The sequence below is a fragment of the Lasioglossum baleicum genome, chromosome 18 (assembly GCF_051020765.1).
Source record: "Lasioglossum baleicum chromosome 18, iyLasBale1, whole genome shotgun sequence".
NCBI lineage: Eukaryota > Metazoa > Arthropoda > Insecta > Hymenoptera > Halictidae > Lasioglossum > Lasioglossum baleicum.
In genome coordinates this window covers 8,290,128-8,310,597 of record NC_134946.1, presented here as the reverse complement: position 1 = coordinate 8,310,597, position 20,470 = coordinate 8,290,128, and the positions used below count along the sequence as shown (strand labels likewise).

The 20,470-nt window shown below is 38.8% G+C and overlaps 1 protein-coding gene and 1 long non-coding RNA gene across 8 annotated transcripts in view; one reads left to right on the top strand and one right to left on the bottom strand.

Moving 5' to 3' along the window:
* Positions 1–20,470, bottom strand: part of Mib1 (E3 ubiquitin-protein ligase mind bomb 1) — a 640,458-nt gene that overhangs the window by 23,253 nt on the left and 596,735 nt on the right. The gene's annotated exons all lie outside the window — the stretch shown is intronic.
* Positions 6,889–19,020, top strand: LOC143217868 (uncharacterized). Of its 4 annotated transcripts, none has more exons than XR_013010924.1 (8): positions 6,889–7,300; positions 7,524–7,869; positions 8,170–8,293; positions 8,402–8,570; positions 8,648–8,771; positions 9,221–16,385; positions 16,460–16,707; positions 16,798–19,020. It is a non-coding gene; the product is annotated as an uncharacterized LOC143217868 (long non-coding RNA). The 4 variants fall into 4 exon arrangements; XR_013010923.1 differs by having other exon boundaries at positions 7,524–7,921; XR_013010922.1 differs by having other exon boundaries at positions 6,890–7,300; positions 7,524–8,310; positions 16,798–19,018.

The window sequence follows — 20,470 nt, the reverse complement described above, 5'->3', positions numbered from 1 at the left end:
AAAGTATTTAAAAATTTATTATCAAACATCACTTGGAATGCTTGGATTCCATTGTAAAGTCATATAAACATTTATTATTTTATGTTTTATTCGTAATATTAATATTAATCATTAATATTTGATGTATAATATCAATATCGATATTCTTAACCCTCCGAGTGTTGTGCCGGAGTCATTTTTGACCGGGAACGTCCAAATTGTCATTTGTACTCAATTTGTGGCAATTAAACTAACTGAATAGCTGTTTCATTGAGGATATCGGAAAGACTAATGTGTCTACACGAGACATCATCGAAAGAAAATTTTTAAAAATTATTAATTAGAGCTGTGAACGGTCCTAAGCATTGCCAATTATATAGCTACAAAAATCGTCCGTTGTCCGAGGATTAAAGGAACCCTATTATTTAATAACATTTAAAAATAATGTTCTTTCTATACTTTGCATTCTCTACAATAATCGCTCAAATTTTAAAGTAATTTTCAAAGAAGAGAAGTAGGTTAACAGTTTTTTCAAATGCTTCGAAACACTGTTTGTCAAAATTGACAATAATTTTTCAATATCTGAAATCGTTTCCAAAGTGGACGTTAATAAATAACGAAATTCTCGAATATGACATATAACAATTTTTAAAACAATAAAATCGATTTCGATGGCAAGATTGGGGCCGGAAAACCAGTGCATGTAAATCGGTTGACCGGGTCAAGCGTTTCCCATTGATTATGGTTATGGGAAATTTCAACGAAAAACATTAGTCATATCACTTGTTTATGTAATCTGTCCAAACATTTAAATCACCAACATTATTTTCATAATGTTGCGATAACAAATTGATAGAATTATTCTTATTAAATATAAAAGTCACCCCTAAGCCTCTAGCAGAAAGGCGGGAAAGCGCTAAATTCAAATTAAGTCCAGTCAACGAAAAGTTGTTAGAGGGAAATGGAAGGAACACAATTTTTAACTTATATCTCGGAAACTATGTGTCCTAGCGATAAGACCATTCCATACAATATTAAAGCTGACAACATGTGCCACAAGATTGATTGGATTCAGTTTTTCGCTATCTCGCATAGTTTCCGAGATATCCGCGCTCAAAGTTCACTAATTGTGCTGAAGAGTTGGCTAGTCAAATAAGGCAAAAATTTCTTTTTCACAATTCGTGAACTTTGAGCTCGGATATCTCGGAAAAACTGAATGAATCGAATCAATCTTGTGGCACATTTTGTCAGCTTTAATTTTGTACGAAATGGTCTTATCGCTAGGACACATAGTTTCCGAGATAGAAGCGGAAAACCGAAAAAGGTGACTTCTACGTGCCCCCCTGTAGCCCGCTCACCTCCTAGGAGTAGGGACTTTTAGTATGTTTACCTCCTAACTAGTCCAAACAAAGTCCCAAAGTTAAAAATTGTGTTCCTTCCATTTCCCTCTTACGCCCCCCTTATGAGCATTCATTGACTGGACTAACTTCGCTCCAGCTGCAATACCAATGAAATGGCGCGCGCAACACCTTAAAGGACAATAATTATCCGCCTCTGTAAACCATGCAGAAGATTTCCGTTAACATTGAAAAATGGAGGATAGGTCGATGCATAAATTACCATAGCTCGCGACGCAGTAAACTATCAAACGACGCCATTAATCCCTAACGTCTTTTATACGCGGACATTTTTCCGGTAAACAGGCCTTGGCAACGTGCTTACTCAAAATAACTAAATTGATCCCATTAAACTCCCTTCAACTGCCACTTTATGGGTGGTGTCGCGAACACCTAATGAAACGTGTATCTCAAACTGATAATAAAATGGGGACATGTCTTGGGAATACGCTTCCCGCGAATCGTCGCGTCCAACCTCCATAAAAATAACAATTACATTTACACCTTGTTTAATTTGTAGCCGAGGCGAGTCCGAATCGTCTCAGGACTCGTGTCTGAAGCTCTAGCAAGCTGGCTAGCAAGATCGTTTGTCGCAAGTATTATTTATAGAACGTTATTTGCAGCAATAACGCCGCTGGCGGGTCTCCAGCACTTCTACAATGTAGTGTTAAACGAGCAATTAATACCTTCTTTTATTGCAACTTTGTTTGCAGAAAAAAATCCTTTTTTGGGAAATGGCTGGCGCCATCTATGTACTTTAAACAATATTGTTTATCCTCCTTAAAAGGAGAGCAGTATGCAACATTCTTTTCTAGCTACATTAGTTTGCAAGATATTCAATTGAATAGATTCTGCATCATGTTTGAGGGTAGTTTGTATCTCATGCATATGGACTGTGTAGCAGTGCCAACATTATTGTTTTCACCATTTATGCAAACTCATAACAAATAGTTCTCTGAGCCACTATACAGGACCCAGAAGGGCTTGCTTACACTACTCCCAACACCTGGCACCAGCAAGACAATCTTGCAAATCTCACAGTAATACCTACAACTTCCAAGAAGCTTCTCATCAAAGTATCATCAACAGAACAAAGAGTTCATCCCAATGTGTATGAAATTCTAATGGACTGTAGTCTTCGCTTAGAGCCCACTCATGAAGCAGCCGGCTATAGTTCTCGTTTTTCACCCAAGACAAATGTCTGTCTACTCAAATTAACTTAAACATCCTCGATTAACTAGGGTGTATCCTAATCCATCAATCCCTCGCAATAGTAAAAGATGTAGCATGTGTAGCAGCGTCTTTCTCCGATCAACGACACCAAGACGTATCCTATCTCTCGGTACGTCTAAGACCTAAACCATCCTCAACGAATCAAGGTATCCGAAGCCATCAATCCCTCAATTCTTTGTACGAGCAAAAGATGTTGCATCCCTAGAGCGACGTCTCGCCCCGTTCAACGACACCAGGACGTATCCTATCCCTGCGTACGTCTTTGTAAGGCATGGTCTCGTCCAAGAAGAAGAAGAATCATGGTCGGGGAGGGCCGGTCGAGAAAGAGAGAGAAAGACAGAAAGCCTGGGTAAGTTATCACTCGAGTCTGGGCCAGGAATAGTCGCCATGTGGTGGCAGCCGTGGGACTGACTATTTTCGGGTAAAGACAAATTTGGCGCGATGCGCTGCGAGGGAGCGGAGCCGAGCCGAACCGGCACAGCTCGCCGCAGACTCAAGTGTAAGCTTACATGTGCCTTTGGGGGGCGACGAACACGCGGAGGCCAATGAGATCGGCGCGGCCATTTTTAGAGGGATCCGCGAGACGAGCGTGCTCTCAAACCGCTTGTAGCATTCAGTTTGAAGCAGCCGGCCGGTCAGGAGCCTTTCCTCTCCGTTGCGTCTCGCGATCATCATCATCATCATCATCTTGCAGCATCTCTTATCGTACAACGACCACGATCATCCGACGCCACTAGTGAATTTTACCAGGTAGCTCGTGACACCTATCAGTGGATTACGCAACCCCAGGTACCACGCTGTAGTGACCAGATTCGCCGGAAAAGACCCTAGGCCGGGCCACTGGTTCCGTGCTTCCTTACTTCCCATAGTGAATGCGACGTATGGAATGTAAAGAAGTATGGAGCTGCGCCCAGGTGATCATCTATCTCTAAACACAGCTGCTGCAACAGAGAGTCTTCAGCATCGAACCCAAAGAATCAAGCTGGACCAAGGTCCACTGTACCTACGTCAGAAGGTCCGGTAGCTATCAAGATTGTGGTGGACCAAGTTCCGGACCGTCCGAACAGAGTATTTTTGGTTCGCAAGAGGATTTCGTTAGGGTACCCGCTGGCAGCAGAGCTCAAGTCAGAAATAGACGGTTCCATGAGTTCAAGCGTCCATGTGGACGGTCGTGATCGCTATTTACTGACCTGCCCGTGACTACCATGTGGTCGCCAGCTTTATTTAAGTCTCCCAGACTGGGCTCGAGCGCCCGCCAACCGCGGGCGCATGCGTTAGGTTTTATTCTTGCAGATGGAAGAGGACTCCAGTGAGAGGAAAAAGTGTTTAGAGAATATCTAAATAGAGTAATCTGTTCGCAATCACTATCTGTAAGTACTTACTTTTCGGGTTGCAGAGCGAAAGTGTGATGGTCACGTGATCGGTTGTTTCAGTAAGTAGGAATGGATTGTTTGAACTTCGCGCCGGACGACTTGTTATAGAGATACGTCGATATTCTTGCAATCTTTGCTTTATCTGTTTGTGAAAAGTTGTAAGTTTTTAGAGGAAATTTGAAGTTAGAGCTTGCAATTTTAGTATATTTTTGGTAATTTTACGAGCCTGCTATAGTTTGGTCGAACTCGTAATTTTGTTATGTCTGATCACAATTTTATTTCAGTATAATCTAGTTAAATGTTCAATATTGTTATATCCCGGTCGATTTTTTAATTCGATTATAGTCTGGTCGAGTTTGTAATCTTAGTATAATTTTATCAATTTCCTATTATATTCTAGCCAACTTTAAAATTAATTTAGTCGAGTTTGCCATTTTGCGATATTCTGGTCAGATTTGTGATTTTACTAATGCAAACTAATCAATTTTATAATTTTGCTGTATTCTAATCGATTTTCCAATTTCGTTGCATTACGGTCAATTTTGTAGTTTTTCTCAGAGTTTTTAATTTCACTACATTCTGGTAGAATTTATAAATTTACTATATGTATATTCTAGTAGAGTTTATAATTTTGCTATATTCTAGTGAATGTTTTAATTATACAACCTATGCAAGTTCGTGATCTTGCTATATTCTTACGAAGGGTGTAATTTTGCTGTATTCTGACGAATTTCATTGCAGACAGAATAGGAACAGGAAGCCGAAAGAAGATCGTCTTTCGACGAGTCAAAAATAGGACGTGCGTTCGGTCGCCGCCATGTTTCCATAAATGAGTTCTCCGATTACAAGATCTATTTCCGGTCCGAGCCGACCATAGACATATAGAGATAGACTGCGCGGCCTGAACGAAGCGCTGAAGTCCACAATGGCGGCGTGCAAGAGAGAGAGAGCATTAGCCGGGGTCCATAGCGCTCTCTTTCTAATTGATGTGTCGACACATCATATAGAAAGAGAGCGCTATGGACCCCGGCTAATGCTCTCTCTCTCACTCTTTGTACCGCGCGCCGCCATTGTGGGCTTCAACTCGCCCATAAGACGGCGCAGTCTATCTCTATATGTCTATGGAGCCGACAAACCGAAGCTCGACCAATCACAAGCCATAGTGCAACGTGAAGATAGTCATTTTATTGAAAATTAAAATCATAATCTGTTAAACTCTATATATTTGATTTATTAAAAAATCAAATTTTAACTATTAACCTTTATAAAAAAGTCGTCACGACTTTTCGAAGGTAGATTACTGTAATACATTTAAATATATCTTTATATAGTTGTTGTATCATCGTCATGAATAATATATTTGAAACATGTCGTGTATAAATAATAAATGAATAGCTAATGATGTGTCATTCTTTCGCAATCTTGCGTTCGAATAGAACAATAACATATTGAATAAATAGATTCATTGTTGTTGGCTGAAGTATGCAATGTTATCAATGCGTGCAGTGCGATATAATGAATGTTGTAATAGTGTAAAATTCGAAATATCGTTACCGTTGTTTTTTTTTATAGGTTATTCCTTCGTCTGCGTTACATCTTGAACGCATTAGTTGTCCCGTATTAGCACTCCTTATAAACTATTGTATTTCCTCGAATATATTATGTTCATATATTGCGCCAATTCTGTCAATTGCCAATAGTAAATATATCGTAAACACAGTGTTATATTCTAAAATATTATTTAAAAATTTCTCGTATTCCCTCGATACTTACGCGAAAGTACAGTATCTCGTGATACATCACGAAGCACATTTTGGTTAGTGTTCGGCACACTGTGCGCTTCAACAGACACGCTAAATCGGCACATTCTGGGGAGGTCGGTCACTCCTTCGACTTATGACATAGGCCTTGCGACACGTGTTCGTTCTTCCTTGATTCACTGCAGCAATGCATCGTAACCATCTTCAAGGGCAAGGGCCCAACAAAACCGTTTTTCCACTGTCAAATCACGTGTGGCGATTAATTCGCGGTTTCAAATAAGGATAGGGTCTTTGTAACAATCCTGTGCCGTGTAACCATTAGTATCAACAGGTATCAAAAAGTTTCGGAAACGTCAAAGTCAGGGAAAGCCCCCCTGTTATCATTGAGTGTACCACTACCAATCAACCATTTTGTATCATACCGGCAAGTTGAAATATTAAATAGGTCATACTGGTACTGTAATCTAGCGGAAAAAGTGTAAAACAACGATTTACAAATTAAAAAAAGTTCAGGCTAGACAATGGTGCATTCTCATTTCGTTTATGCGTTGTACTGCAGCATATGTAATTTTGCTTGAATGTGTCTTCGAGGAGAAATACATTTCTCCGAAGATTCGGATGGAGATTTTTATACTTGAATATTAGAATATAAAGATAGTGTTATATTTGAAAAAAGGTTAACACACTTCATTTTACTACAACTGTAAAACCAATAATTTTTACGATTTCGAGAAATCCTTTAAGATGCTTTCATATACCACTAAAGTCTACACATTTAAATCTTACTTACTAAGACTCTACACAAATTTATTTATTTTGTACATAATTTTACTGTACACTTATTTAATGTGCATTAAAAATTTTCCTTGCACCAGGCCACAAAATTTTATCCGTTCATCCTGCCCCCCCCCCCCCCCCAGTTTATTTAAATCCTGAGTTTGCCACTGACTATACATATACAAAACCTGAAACAGTCGTTCAAAAAATGCCCGTATTTGCGTGAAATGAAGAATAAACGAACTAAAAAGTACATTGAGCCAGATTGAGCCTATTTTATCTACCTTCGTAGTCAGGGAAAACTGTTTTACCGATCACGTAGATCTTCCCGCGTCAAATTTAAATCTCAAATATTTGTAGCTGAGATTTACAGAAGTCTGTCATCCTAGAAAGAAGGTACTAATTAAATATTTACTAACGAAATTCTTTCATATATTCCGTAAATCACACTAGTCCCTCATATTATTTTATTATTCATTTCAAGAAAAATAGTAATATCACAGACGATATACCAAGATGGTACACTATTCGCTAAATTCGCTTCAAGAGTCGCATGTGGCGCCTCGGACGCACGGAAGTCAAGTGATCTAATCTAACCTCAAGAAAGAGATCCCTATTATAACGTCGCTAAAAGTCAAAAAATAATAAAAATATGTAATCTATAACTAAAATTAAAAATAATAAATATTTATAAATCCCTCTTCATTCGATTAAATGGGATTCGATATAATGGGCGCCCACGTAAACGTAACAATACAATATTTATTATATGACAGTTATGGTAAGTTCTTAACTATTTAAATTGTTTAGTATTATAAACAATTAATAATACAAATATACGTATCAAATTAATAATGGTTTGAAACATATTTGGATCAAAGCAACTGATGAACCATGTCTACATCACAACAAACAATACACATTATATACTTGAACAGTGTTTCAATAAATGCATAAAAAAATTAATAGAAAAAATAATAATTACGTGCCTTTTTGTTTTCTAGATATCCAATACATCGAAAGAGAAAAAACACACAATAAATTTAACGCAAGACTTAGTACTACTCTAAAAATGTGAACTGAAACAAGGAATCACAACACTATTTATATAAATAGGAGTCAATAACAGTGTAGGAGGAAAAAATTGACAATAGAATGACAATAGAATGCCTGATTCATATGGATTCATATGAAAATCAAGATTCGCTGCTGTTTTTGAATGAATGAAACAGTTGAAGCGTGAGAAATGCATCCAACGCCACCATTTTTCTGAAATTCTAGTCTTTCAAGTGGGATGCAATGGATTTAAGGATGTTCTCAGATGTTCTGGAGGTACAATGGGAGACAAAAGTACAAGAAATTGGAAATCCATCAATATATTGGCAATGAAAGCCATTCATGAGTATATTTTGCATTAAACTTTTGGGAATATTGTACTCTCTGTAGCTATATTTATATATTTAGTGGTCTACACTTGTCGCGTTTCCATGCTAAAATGAGAGACAACACGATAAATTTGACGTTTTGTAACAGTTTATAATTTTTTGCTCTGTAACTGTTTAGTGAATCCTAATACATTTTGAATATAATTAATTACATAATTTTTGCTACGTATAAAAAAACTGGAGTTTCTAGTTGCGTTTTTTCAAGGTTTAAATCGGGTTTGAAGTGGAATTTTATGAATTTGAATTCTCCATAAGAAGACGTGTTAAAATGTGCAAACTTTAAGTTGCTATAATCCTTAAACGGTGCAGTGAATCGAATCCAAACTTTGGTAATTGCATTAATTTAGTAAGAATTATATCTTGTCAAATTTTGTGCGTTTTCATATAAAAACAAAATTTTGTTTCAAAAATTTTGTTGCGTTTTTATATACTTCCAGAACATCCTTAACAAGCAAGAGAGTATCAGTGATACCATGCTGGACCATATATTAGTACTGGCAAAGAGCTGTTGTATATGTAGAAGGATGAGAATCGTCAAATTGCCACAGGCGTAGGTGAAAAACAAGGATTTCAGTGTGTTCTTTCAAGTAATACCGGTTTATATAGGTTTGTATATTTACCCTATGCAATCGGGTAAAACTCTATGACCAATGCATACTAAATGAAGAATTATTGTATTGCAGACTGTTGATTCAACCACTGTCTTGAAACATTAGATGCACATTGCATCCTCAGCAAGATGTCTTTCCGCAGGGTAAACAGAATGTATGTCGAATTCATGGATCTGGCCATGTTTCACTGAACATTGTAGGCAACCATGATTTTTGTCATTAATTATAAGAGGACAGTGCCAATGTAGTTTTATATCAGCTACTCTTTAGAAACATTCCAGTGTAGGATACGTGTGAATTTAATATAAAAGTCACGCATTTTTGTGGCACCAAATTTCTTGTTTAATGGAATATAATTTTACTCGTTTGTTAAGGGAAAAACGAACCTGAGATTATTTTAGAACTTTTGGATATTGTAAATTGCCTATAAAAGTCATAGTAAAATTTGAATCTTTTGTATTGTGAATATGAAGCTACTTAGTGGTACAATGATACGGTGGAATGGATGAATACAATGAAAATATTGTAGAAAAACTGAACTATGGATACAATAAAATTTGTTAGGATAGAAAATATGTTATCAGAATTAGAAAGATTGATGGACTGTAATTATTTGGCTTTCCTGAGAGATCTTTTTACTTTTAGGTGTGCAGTTCTGGGTTTATCAACTGCTTACGAAGAGAGTTACTTGTGATAGCTTGGAGACTAAAATAGAACAGTACGGAAATAAAAGGAAAACAAACGAGTGTACAGATAATTTAAAATTTATCAAATAAATCCTTAAATTGTATACTTGAAGGAATATAAATTTCTATGTACAGAGTATTTACTCGATAATTGTTCAAAACATGGGTCCGGCCAACGACAATTATCGGCCAGGAAAAACTATTCTTTGACTCCTGTCGAACGTAGAGAAGGACAGTCAAGCTCAAGGGCCAAAATGATACCAAATATGATATAATTCCGATGATATTTACTTGCGTAATGAACGATGAAAGTTTTAAACGCAGAGAGTCACAGTCACCGGCGCAGTTCAAAGGCCCGCGTTTTTTTCTTTCCTTATACAAATTATATCATATTTGGTATCATTTTCATTAGAAAATTGCCACAAATATGTTAGTGAAAATTCCATAAAAAGTAATGATAAAGAAGTTTTGTTATTGGAGTAGTGATCTCCTGGTCTCACGCCGCTCCGTATTATGTTAACACTCCTTGCAAGCCGAGTGGGGATAGTTCTAGCACAATTATGGGCCATATATTTTGGATATTTATTTAATAAACACTGTATAATTTCACTAAATTTGCCTTGCATGCGTTACACGAACCCATGAGTTGAACACAACATAGATATAGTTGATCGAATTCAAGTTAATTGGTCGGAATTACAGCGAAAATACTAAAAGCTGTTGCTTACAACTTTTCTATGTAGGCTTATACCAAAAATTTAAAAAACACATTTTGCAGATCTGTATCAATTATACATATTTTGAAAAACTGCAATTTGTATCGTCTTTAAACGTTTGTAGCTCAGTGCAACCTCTTGAAATTAAATTTCAAAAGAATATTTCAAGTTCTTTAACATATCAATTGTTAACTAAAATACCAACTGTTAACTAACATATCAATTGTTAGTCGGGGTCTGTTAGTGTCAATGTTATAATCAATGTTAGTGTCATTGCCATTTCATGTGGTTCAGATTTTGTATGTAGGGGTCTGTTAGTGTCAATGTTATAATCAATGTTAGTGTCATTGCCATTTCATGTGGTTCAGATTTTGTATGTAGGGGCCTCACAATAGCATTGGAGAGTTTGATCTTGTGGAGCGCGATTCGTTAAAACTAACATGATTGAGAAAATATGCAGGAAAAATTTGCGGTAAATCTGGAGTAATTTTTGTGCTTTTGGTGGAAAGCTCGACAGTAATGAATAAAATTGCGTTAAACACTCGAATTATGGGGTTGAGGCAGCAGTGTTGGTATGAGCGCTCACCCTAATAAATAACTGACAGTCTAGGAACCGTGGGGGGATGAATGTGATTCGAGTTATGCGTGGAAACCTCGGGGCTATTCATGGTGGAGCCGGATTTGCATTGCCATCATTGTCGCGATTTGAATCGGTTTCTCGCTAGCTATCACGGTCCTGGTGTGCTTCCATTGTTATTAACCCCTTAAGTGGGGACAGGATTTTTACAAGCCGTTCGCTCGGTGGGGAATCTTATTGTGGCATATAATGCCTTATAAATGTTTATCTTACAGTTTTATCTTTTTCAAACGATTTATGAACGAGTCTCTAACCCTTCTTCCATATTTTGTAATTTTGTATTAATGTCGTCGGAAACATGACGACTTAAATTTATTTTTTAGTTTGGTCTAGACTTCTTTCTACGTATGTAAACGCAGAAGATAAATTTCCCAACCTTAACGCAATTTTTAAATATTAACCATGATGATCTAATAATATTTTTGGCTTATTCTATCGTAGTAACATATTTTTAACACCTTGTAAGTTTCTAGCTTTCTTTCTAGGTACTTACAAGGGGGTAGACTCATTTTTCCAGGATTGCAAGGGTGCGGAATGCGCGTTCTCATTTCTCGATAATGCACAGATGGGGTTTTTCAGCATAGTCAAAAGCTCTAGATAGAAAATCAATTTACGAGGCACAATTTGTAATATTATTCGTAAGCATAAAGCTGCGCATGTAGCTATTTTCATAAAGCTACGATAGCTACGTGCTGCCGAATAATGCAAATTATGCCTCGTAAACGTAAAAATACGTCTATAGGGTGTTCGCGACCCAGATTGATCTTTTATCTAGCGCTTTTGACTACTGAAAAACCCCTGCATTATCGAGAATTTTCAATCCTGGAAATGAGTGTAGTCAACCGGCTACCCGGACACTCATCTATTATATTTCTTTCAACAATTTGTTAATGTTAATGTTATAATGAGAATTTGTGCACACATGTTAAGTACAGAAAGGTTTTAAATAATCTATACATTTTGATTGATTAAACAACAAGCCACTTTCACTAATAAGGGCGGCAGAAACGAGTCTACCCCCTTAAAAATATTACTAGATCATTGAGATTTTATTCATACATCCAAATCGATGGTTGTTATCATGACAGAATCGGTCAACTTAATGAAATAAATGTTGCAAACCTATCGTTGAATATGAAGTATTTATTACGTCGTCACAGCAGCAGATTTTTGCTGTATTTCGTGACAGAACGGGCTACGCCTTTCCTTTTTTCCGGGATTAAGTTATAAACTTGAGCGTCAGTTAGCCAGAATTATAGATTCGCACGGGAAACGCAGCAGCGGGCTATACGTACCCGTCGAGCGTGGAGTAAATAAATCTTTATTATGTCAGTGCTCTGATCGTGTACGCCGCCGTTGCTGCCCGGCTTTCTGGACGTGTACATAACATTTGCAAATACGGCGCTAACGTCAACGAGCACTCACGTTACCGGCACTATATTAACGTGACGGGACCGAAACGTTAATCCAGATGCGTTGATAGCGTGAATTTATTAGCCAGCAAATTCATTATCGGCGAGTACGTGATTTGCAGTGTGTCACGAAAATCGCGGGACCGAAGAATAGTGACGACGATGCCTGTCGATATCGCCGCTCGAACAACGTTAATTATACTCGCTTCCAAAACCATTCACGCGCTTATTTTCGGGATCCCGAAAGTTTGCAATATTGGAAATGGTGGTAATGCAATTGTAAACGACTACCTATTGTATAATTATACAGGTCTAAGGTTTCACCATAAAGAAAAGGTATTTTGTAAAAACCGACTTGGAAGTAAAAAACGAAGTACAATCTAACTAATTTATAGTTTTAGGCGAAGTGACGTGGTCATAGAGAAATTAAGAATGTAGTAGGCGCAAGTGCGCTTTATTAGAAAGCCGAAAGTAAGTACTACTTGGTACGAAACCGAGTTGGAAATAAAGGGCAGACGGAATGGGGTGCCGTTATCGGATCGGGGATTATTCGTTTCAGGAAGTTCGTTAGGGGCAGATACGACGTCGAATCCTTTTTCACGCCGACCCGCTAATTGAACTAGTTTGGCAAGGTGTCTCGTTCCGGACTTTAGTAGTCCGATACCGTTACGGGGACGTGTAATGGCCGAACTGGCCGCTATTCCAATCGTCATAAATTGTCGCGGGGAACGTGACGATCGTACTGAGTAGCCAATAGATGCGCTCTCTCGCCTATCATTTGACCCCCGCAGCTTCTCCTGGCGTTTCGCGCCCTCACTAAATCCGCCGGTTGCTTTGACTACCGATTCGCATACGCTAACAGATTTATCGGCCTGGGGAGATCAAGTTTATACAGCAGATTTCGATGAATCGAAACGCGCCTTCGTGTTTCTTCACGTTCGCCAAGATCACCTTTTGTTTCAGATATTATTTGTTAGGTTTACAGGGGTTATAGGGCGATCTCAGGTTTATAGATTAGGTTTTTAGAAAAGTTATTAGGAGAACCACATTTTTTAAAATGTGATCCTATGTTTTTTCCTGCACCAATCAACGAAGCTTTATATTCTTTACACTAACTTATGGTCGTTGTTACATGATTTGTCATTGCATATTCGGCAAACAATGTAGCTCCAACAGGATGGTTGTCCTGAACATTATCAAAGAATAACAAGAAATGCATTAAATCAAATATTTCCGAATCGTTGGACAGGACGAGGTGGTCCCGTTTATTTTCCGGCAAGATCATGTGATCTGTTACGCTGAGGCTCCGACTACAATTGCTGATATGAAAGATATCGTATCATCACTGAATGTAAAACAATCATTACTTTCCCGATTCAGAAAATGTCGAGGTGTAAACGGTCGCCACATTGAAACTTTTCAGTGAATAAAATGATTGCAACATTATTAAGAGAGTCGAGATTTCATAAAAAGACTAAAATTGAAATATCTCCTTAACTAATGGTTTTTCGATATTAACAGGTTAATACTTTTTTGTAGAGAGCATGAAAAGCTTCATCGATTGGTGCAGGGAAAAACATACGATCCCATTTAAAAAAATACTGATGACCTCCATATCTTTTCTACGCGTCCACCCACAAAAAAACTCGCAACACCAAAGTATGCATCTCTCGGAACTATTCTTCAAAAATCGAGGTGGTAATGTCTGGTGAACCACCCTGTATATGGGCCTGGTTGAATGGGACATTTTATAGTTCCATTCTGGGCTGGGTGAAATGAATGGAAAATTTGGAAAATGTTTGTAATTAGGAAGAGTTTCGAGTAGAATGTTGTTGATTAGTTTCCCAACTGAATCGGTATTTTGGCGGTATCTCTCGCAAGAAGTTGGTTCCCAAGACTTCCGGTGCTTGGATATTAGCTTCTTCTGAGGAACGTGCCGGAACGCTCGGCATTTCAGGTTCACAATGAGAGGCGGACGTAGACACAAGACGCGATATACGCCGGGAATGGAACACACCGCGGAGATTGTACTAATTAAGTCCCACCTCTCCTATTAATTGCCAACGTTCCAGCCTTGTCAATGCTCGCCGTTCCTCGCTATGGCTGCGGACACTAGCCGTTCATCGCTGCGGCTGTGGCCGCCAGTCATGTAGTTAACAGAATTTCGATATCGACATGCTCCACTTACGTAACTACTTGCTTCTCGATGCTAGATCAAGAGTTGTCCCAACTTCGATACCAACCGCCACTGCCCGCTAATAACAATAACAAATCTGGTTCAGTCCAGTTCTGATAACGCGGCGACAACCGCATTTGGCAGAAATGTCGAAACTAGTTCCACGATTTTTGCTTCCGAAGGACAATTCGTGAAAAGTTCAATGAATGCTACAATTCCAAGAGCAAAGATTACACGAATGTTTGAGGAAGTTCGTCAAATTGACCTCCGAAATGATGAGCTAGCTCCTAAGACAGTTGTTATTCCGTGGAAGAGTCTTCCGTTATTATTATTTTCGAAGAGAGACAAGACGACCGAAAGCCGGCATTAATTAATCAGAAATGCATTCAGCTCGGGAAGCCTTTCTCGAGAGAAGGGGGGGAAAACTTGTGAGTATTCTTGAAAACATTAAAGAGCCTCGGCCTATCCTGTTTTTAATTAATTTCGCGCGGAATTCGAAGGAAGCCGGTCGAACGATATTGAATCTACAGATAACTTTTCATGGAGTTGGACCTCGTCTATCCTGGCACGTCGTTAGGAAAGCCCAGAGGGAACGAACGGGTGGCGCGATTTTATTGGACCGATGGTCTAGCGCCGGGAAAAAGGGGTGTACGTGTTTACATTGCCAAGTAACTGCGGCTCTGACCATCGCATCCTATGTAACCCTCATTCTGATAGTGTTTTAATATGTCCCACCCACGTGTTCAATATTTCGTTTAAACGTTCAACTGTTCGGAAAGGTTCGAGTCGAAATTGATTGGAAGATACCGGAAGATCAAATATTAAAAATGCAGTTTCGATCACAAGCTGTGTTCAGTCATTTTGTAGCACATTATATTTTGAAAATTGGAAAACATTTTACAAACAGCGAACTACAATTAATATTTATATTTTTGAAAAAACCTGCATTTTTTTTGTGAATTCCTAACAAAAGAAATGTTCACACATCCATTATCAACCTTGCCACCAATCCTAAACCTTCAAAAAACTATTTTTTGTTTATTATTTCAGCATTTCGTTTCGAACGTAGAGAAATTGCTGGTTTATTCTTTCCCGCAGCGTGTTTATTTGCCCCCAGGAGGTAGATTCGTAGTGAAAACACATTGTCGTAGGAAAACAGGGTGGGAAAACGCGCGGCGAACGAGTCCGTGCGCTCTAACGCGTCTCTGCGTTCGAATAATCCGCGAATGCAAATTAGACCGGGCTTAAACGCGGGAGTCGATATAGAGCGAGCAATTATAATCGTGATAATAACTTTTCTAATTAATTTCGGAAGTTTTAATTCGACGTCCGAACTCATATCCTTGCTCGCCGCAATACAGGTCAATTATTCACCCACTTCCGGCGCCGACTGGCAAGTTCCAGTTTTAATTCGGGCCGCGCATAATGGAATCGTTGTTTCGAAACTTTTTAATAGTTCTCGCCGTTCTATGTCGGGAGAGGACATGTTGACGTCCGGATCCGCCACTTTTGCCATAAATCCCTCGACTTTTATGGTCCGTTCGCTTTTTATGCCACGTAAATCATTCTTTTTTATTTTTCTTGTCTTTCAATGAATGGAACACTAAAACCGTCATTTTACTTCTTGTCGAAAAAATTAAATTTTTCTCCCCCTCTCTCTCTCTCACTCTTTGTATAAAGAAATTTAATTTTGACAATGACGTGTCATTGTTGGACAACAAAAAACAAGTTTATTTTTTAACACGAATTTTAAACAAACGATGAAAATTACTTGCGTATGTAAATTCCTTTTAGAAAAGCCCACAAATTGTACTTTTGGGCTTTTCAGCTACGACCAATAGTTCTCGAGATATTCAATAAAACGCACCTCACGGCTCCTCATCAGGGACGTGACAAAGTCGGGCGCAAGAGGGGGTCACGACTCGAGGATCCGTCTCGTCAAGAGAAACTGAAGAAGGGGTGGGGGACAGGTGGCGGTTGCCCAACTCGAAGGAACCCGAAAAGCTGACGTTTCGCTTACGTGCAGAAATTGGCAAACGTAGGATATATTCCTTGCATCCAGATGAATTTGTCAAGTGGGGGAGACGAAAATCCAATAGGCGAAACTGGTGGACCGGCACCACCCCAAAATACTCCAAACTATCGTCTGCAATCTATCCACCATTAATTCGCTTGAAGGAAAGGTACGAGATTAATCCTTAGAATATTTTATTTTAAATTTAAGCACATCCAAATATCGGAAATTTCGATTTCATAGGTGGTAGAAGACGTGTGCCCACGTAAGCAGAAAAATGGCGGACGTCGCCGCCGCCATGTTGGATCACGGGAAAATTCCAAGGAGAAACAGTTCGTGACTCAATCTCGAATTGTCCACTGGTTGACTTTGATAAACGATTGTCACAAGCACTGAGACCACTGGCTGAGCATTATGTCACGGTAGTTTATCCCCTAGAAATCCCCATAGAGATTCTGCCATCCCTATCGCCACCGTTACCATGGTTCCAGGTATTTCATTTTCAATATTTTATCTGTTGTTTGGTCGTATCAAATCTACTGAAATGTTTGATCGGAAAGGATTGTATCATTTTTTTCCAGGATGCGGGATTGAATCATCGACTTTGACAGGCTGTATCGAATCGATTTATCGATCGGGAAAAAATTATGAGGACGGTAAGCAGCTCACGGAGCGGCGCTCCGACACCGATTGAAACTTGGCGTGTCCGTGCCGAAGGTGTTGAGTGCATTTCTTCGGAGCATGACGTGAATGGCCGAGCGGAGCCGAGTTTTAAAATAAGACAAAGCCTCCCACGGCTCCTCCCCACCCACTCCCACTCCAACCCCATAGGTTCTTCTCCTTTGGTTGTTTTCGCAGGGCGATCACGCGCCACCGGCCGTCCAACTTCGCCGGCTAATCAGAAAAATCCACACTCCGGCGACCTTATTGAATTGTCTCTGACGACCGGTCGCTCCTCTGTGCCTCTGATGACGGCCTATTCGCATGAGAGGAGGGGGAGGAGGAGATTCCTTTTGGTCTTAGTTTCTTCGTCTCGGGCGTGAGACTGCGGGAGGCTTCGTGGGGTCCTGGGACAACGGTAGCCGGTGTCTTGGGAATGAAGCTGTAGGAAGATTTGATATTGTAGAGACGCAGTGAATCCCGTGGAGAGTCTCTTCAGTCGAGGGAAAACTGGATAGCGTGTTTGAATAGTTGTTGAAATTGGAGGAACTGGCCTGTAATCTGAAACTGATATAAGAAGTGTCCACAAACACCTGGTGGACCCTGCTGGACCTACCTCCCTCCTTTTACTTCGTCTTATACTTGCTTTTCTAGTTCTTTCACATCCTTAGAATCATGTGTCATGTTTTGTTCACCTCCTTTTCTAGTCTTTCTTTATTTCTTCTACTTTAGAGTCTATATCTCCAGGGTTCACTCTTCTTACTAGTTTCTAGGGACTTTCCACAGCCTTTTTCCTAAACCCCTGTTTCCTCTTCTTCATTAGTGTTCATCCAGGTCCAATCCTTCCTCTAGTTTCTGGGACTTCCCACAGTTCTTTCATTAGACCCTAGTTTCAATCCTTCGCTACACACTTTCTTTGTCTCTTATCTAGATCCCTCTCTCGCCTCTTTCTTACTTAGTCCGTAGTCAAACCTTTAATTTATTCTTTTGTCCATTCTCTGGTCCATTCTTTAGTGTCTTCCTTGAACTTTTTCCTTGATCGATTTGTAGTCCAATCATTAGTCTCTTCTCTACTTCCTCCCTTTGTTTATTTGCTTAATTCCTAGTGCTTCCCCTTGTTCATCCCCTATTTCATAGCCAATTACCAAGTCAATTGGCAAGTCTACTTCTTAGTCCCTTGTTCTCAATTTTTCCCTAGGTATTTCTCTCGCTCCTAGACCCCTATTCCTTCCCCAAGTTTCTCCGTAGGTCTTTTAGTCTCCTTTCTGTTTCCTCCCTAGAAATGTCTTGAGTTATGAATGAAATTGCTGTCGCTTTTGACCAATTTATTTACCGAGAAATTCTCAACTGCTGATCTTTTATTTTAGAAAGACTATTGAATCCAGGACGGTGAGTTTTTCTTACGGTAGGCTGTGTAAGTTTTCCTGTCAAAAAATTCGCGGAGATCGTCTATTTTCCTGGAATTTTAATCTCGAAACGTTTCATATTGTGTCCGATAAATACGTGGCGACGTTGAACGCGTTACTATAGCGTATTAACGCGGAAATAAAATTTCTGCACGTGACGGGCCGGTGGCAATATCGATAGGGATCGATCGGCCGCGATTCGGAGTAGTTCACCTGCGAAAACACACACGGGAAATTCGCCGTGGAGGGATTCCGCGAATGACTCAATGTTATCGAATTAATTGCCACTGGAATGCAAAGTCCACTGGAACAAATGCGAACCCGATATCCGCGGGGACAACCGTGCGCATTTCTACCCTCTTCGAGCCCGCGTCTTGTTTTGCTAAGAAATAATTAAAATCCGCCAAATATTTACGCCATTTATTCACACACCCCCAAGATTTAAAAAACACCTTTTCTTTTCAATTTTCATTATCAGTTCAACTTAGAAATCATGTTGAATATACCACAAGGGGAGGAATGCTTACAGGTAATAACTTATGTTTGTGAATTTTTTAACGAAAAAGTTTACAGCGTATTGTAAAAAATCTTGGTGTACTTTACGCACACAATCTTCAAGATTTTAAAGATGTTTTTTCTTTCAATTTTTGTTTTACTAATTCATCTTGTACGTCGTGTTTAGTTTAACATTGTTAGGAAGAGAAAAGAGTCCCTAAAAATTGGCATCCACATGGCTGTCTACAAATAAATGAATCGCTAATTAAATGTTAAATGTAAATTGTATACATTTGTTATAGCATACGCAGTCCAAAATATAATCTGCCTTATTTATTTAATAAAATTATTTTGTGAAACAGTATTGAAAATATTTCATTGAAATTATGAAAATTTAATTGAAAGGGAAGGTTTGCCTATTGTTGAAACGGTGTGTGAAGGAACAATTAGTTCTTCTTGGTCTCTGTTCCGCTGCTTAATCTCGAGCAGCCATAGGACAAGCTATGTTATTTAATTAAATACTCGCCGCGCTATGGCTAATGAAGCAAGGATGAAATATTTCCGGATACATTACAACGGAACGCCGGTGATTCCCTCAGCTCGTCGGTGCGCCCTATCATACGTATCCCCGTCAGTTTATTACATTGTGCATGTGCCAGTAGAAAATTCGAATAAAATATATCAGTCGGTTAAATAAGCCACGAAATTACAGGCAGCTCCGGCCAAATGCTGCACCGACAGCTTCTACTAAATACCTTGTTGCATAACGTTCTTGCAGGAACCTCGGAAACCTCAGGGACCATGAGAAATTAATTTCGTTCTGCGGAGAGCAAACCACGGTTCTAAATGTTACTCTCTTTTATCTTTTTTTTCTATTTGGAGAAAAATACAAAACACTCTTTTCTGCAAAAAAATCCCAAACTGTACAATTTTTTCAGACTACGAATCACCTAAGACGATCATAAAAAACACTTCAATGTTTCTCTACTACTGTATAATAGAACTCAAAAAGTTCCACTTCGAAAGCTATTTTCATTTCTCCAGAGAAAAATCGCAAAGATAACCTACAGTGGGAGTCAAAAATGAGTATATACTAGGATGGACTTTAGCTATACCTGGTATAAAATCTTTTTATGCGAGACTTTTTTCACGCCCCCCTCCCTAAAATTGTGCCATTGAGTAAGAAAATAATTCCTGCAAAAGATAAAGTTGATCGCATTAGGGGAAGACGTGTCACATTGACGTTGAAGTTGCGAAAAACATGAAATTTTATAGAATATTAAACAAGAAGAACGTTTAAGAAGAACACCAGCGATAAGTGTGAAGAATCGCGTTTTGTGTTTAATTAGCAGAAAAATTCATAAACAAACCACTCGAATTTTGGAGCACCAGAACTTAATGTAATAGAGAATCTGTGGGAAATATTAGATTTGAACAGGGAAAACCTTAAAATCGAACTACTAAAAAGTATGGAATGATATTTCGGTTTCAACAACACGTAAGTTGGTTGAATCCATGCCAGGACGATTAGCTGCCGTAATTAAAGCTAAAGGTAGACCAACAGAGTATTAAATGTACGTAATTTTATTAATAAATGAAGATAAATCGTTCTTAATTAGTTATGTATACTCACTTCTGATTCATATTTTTACAGATTCTCAACTACACATTTTATGTTGTATCTAAAAAATTA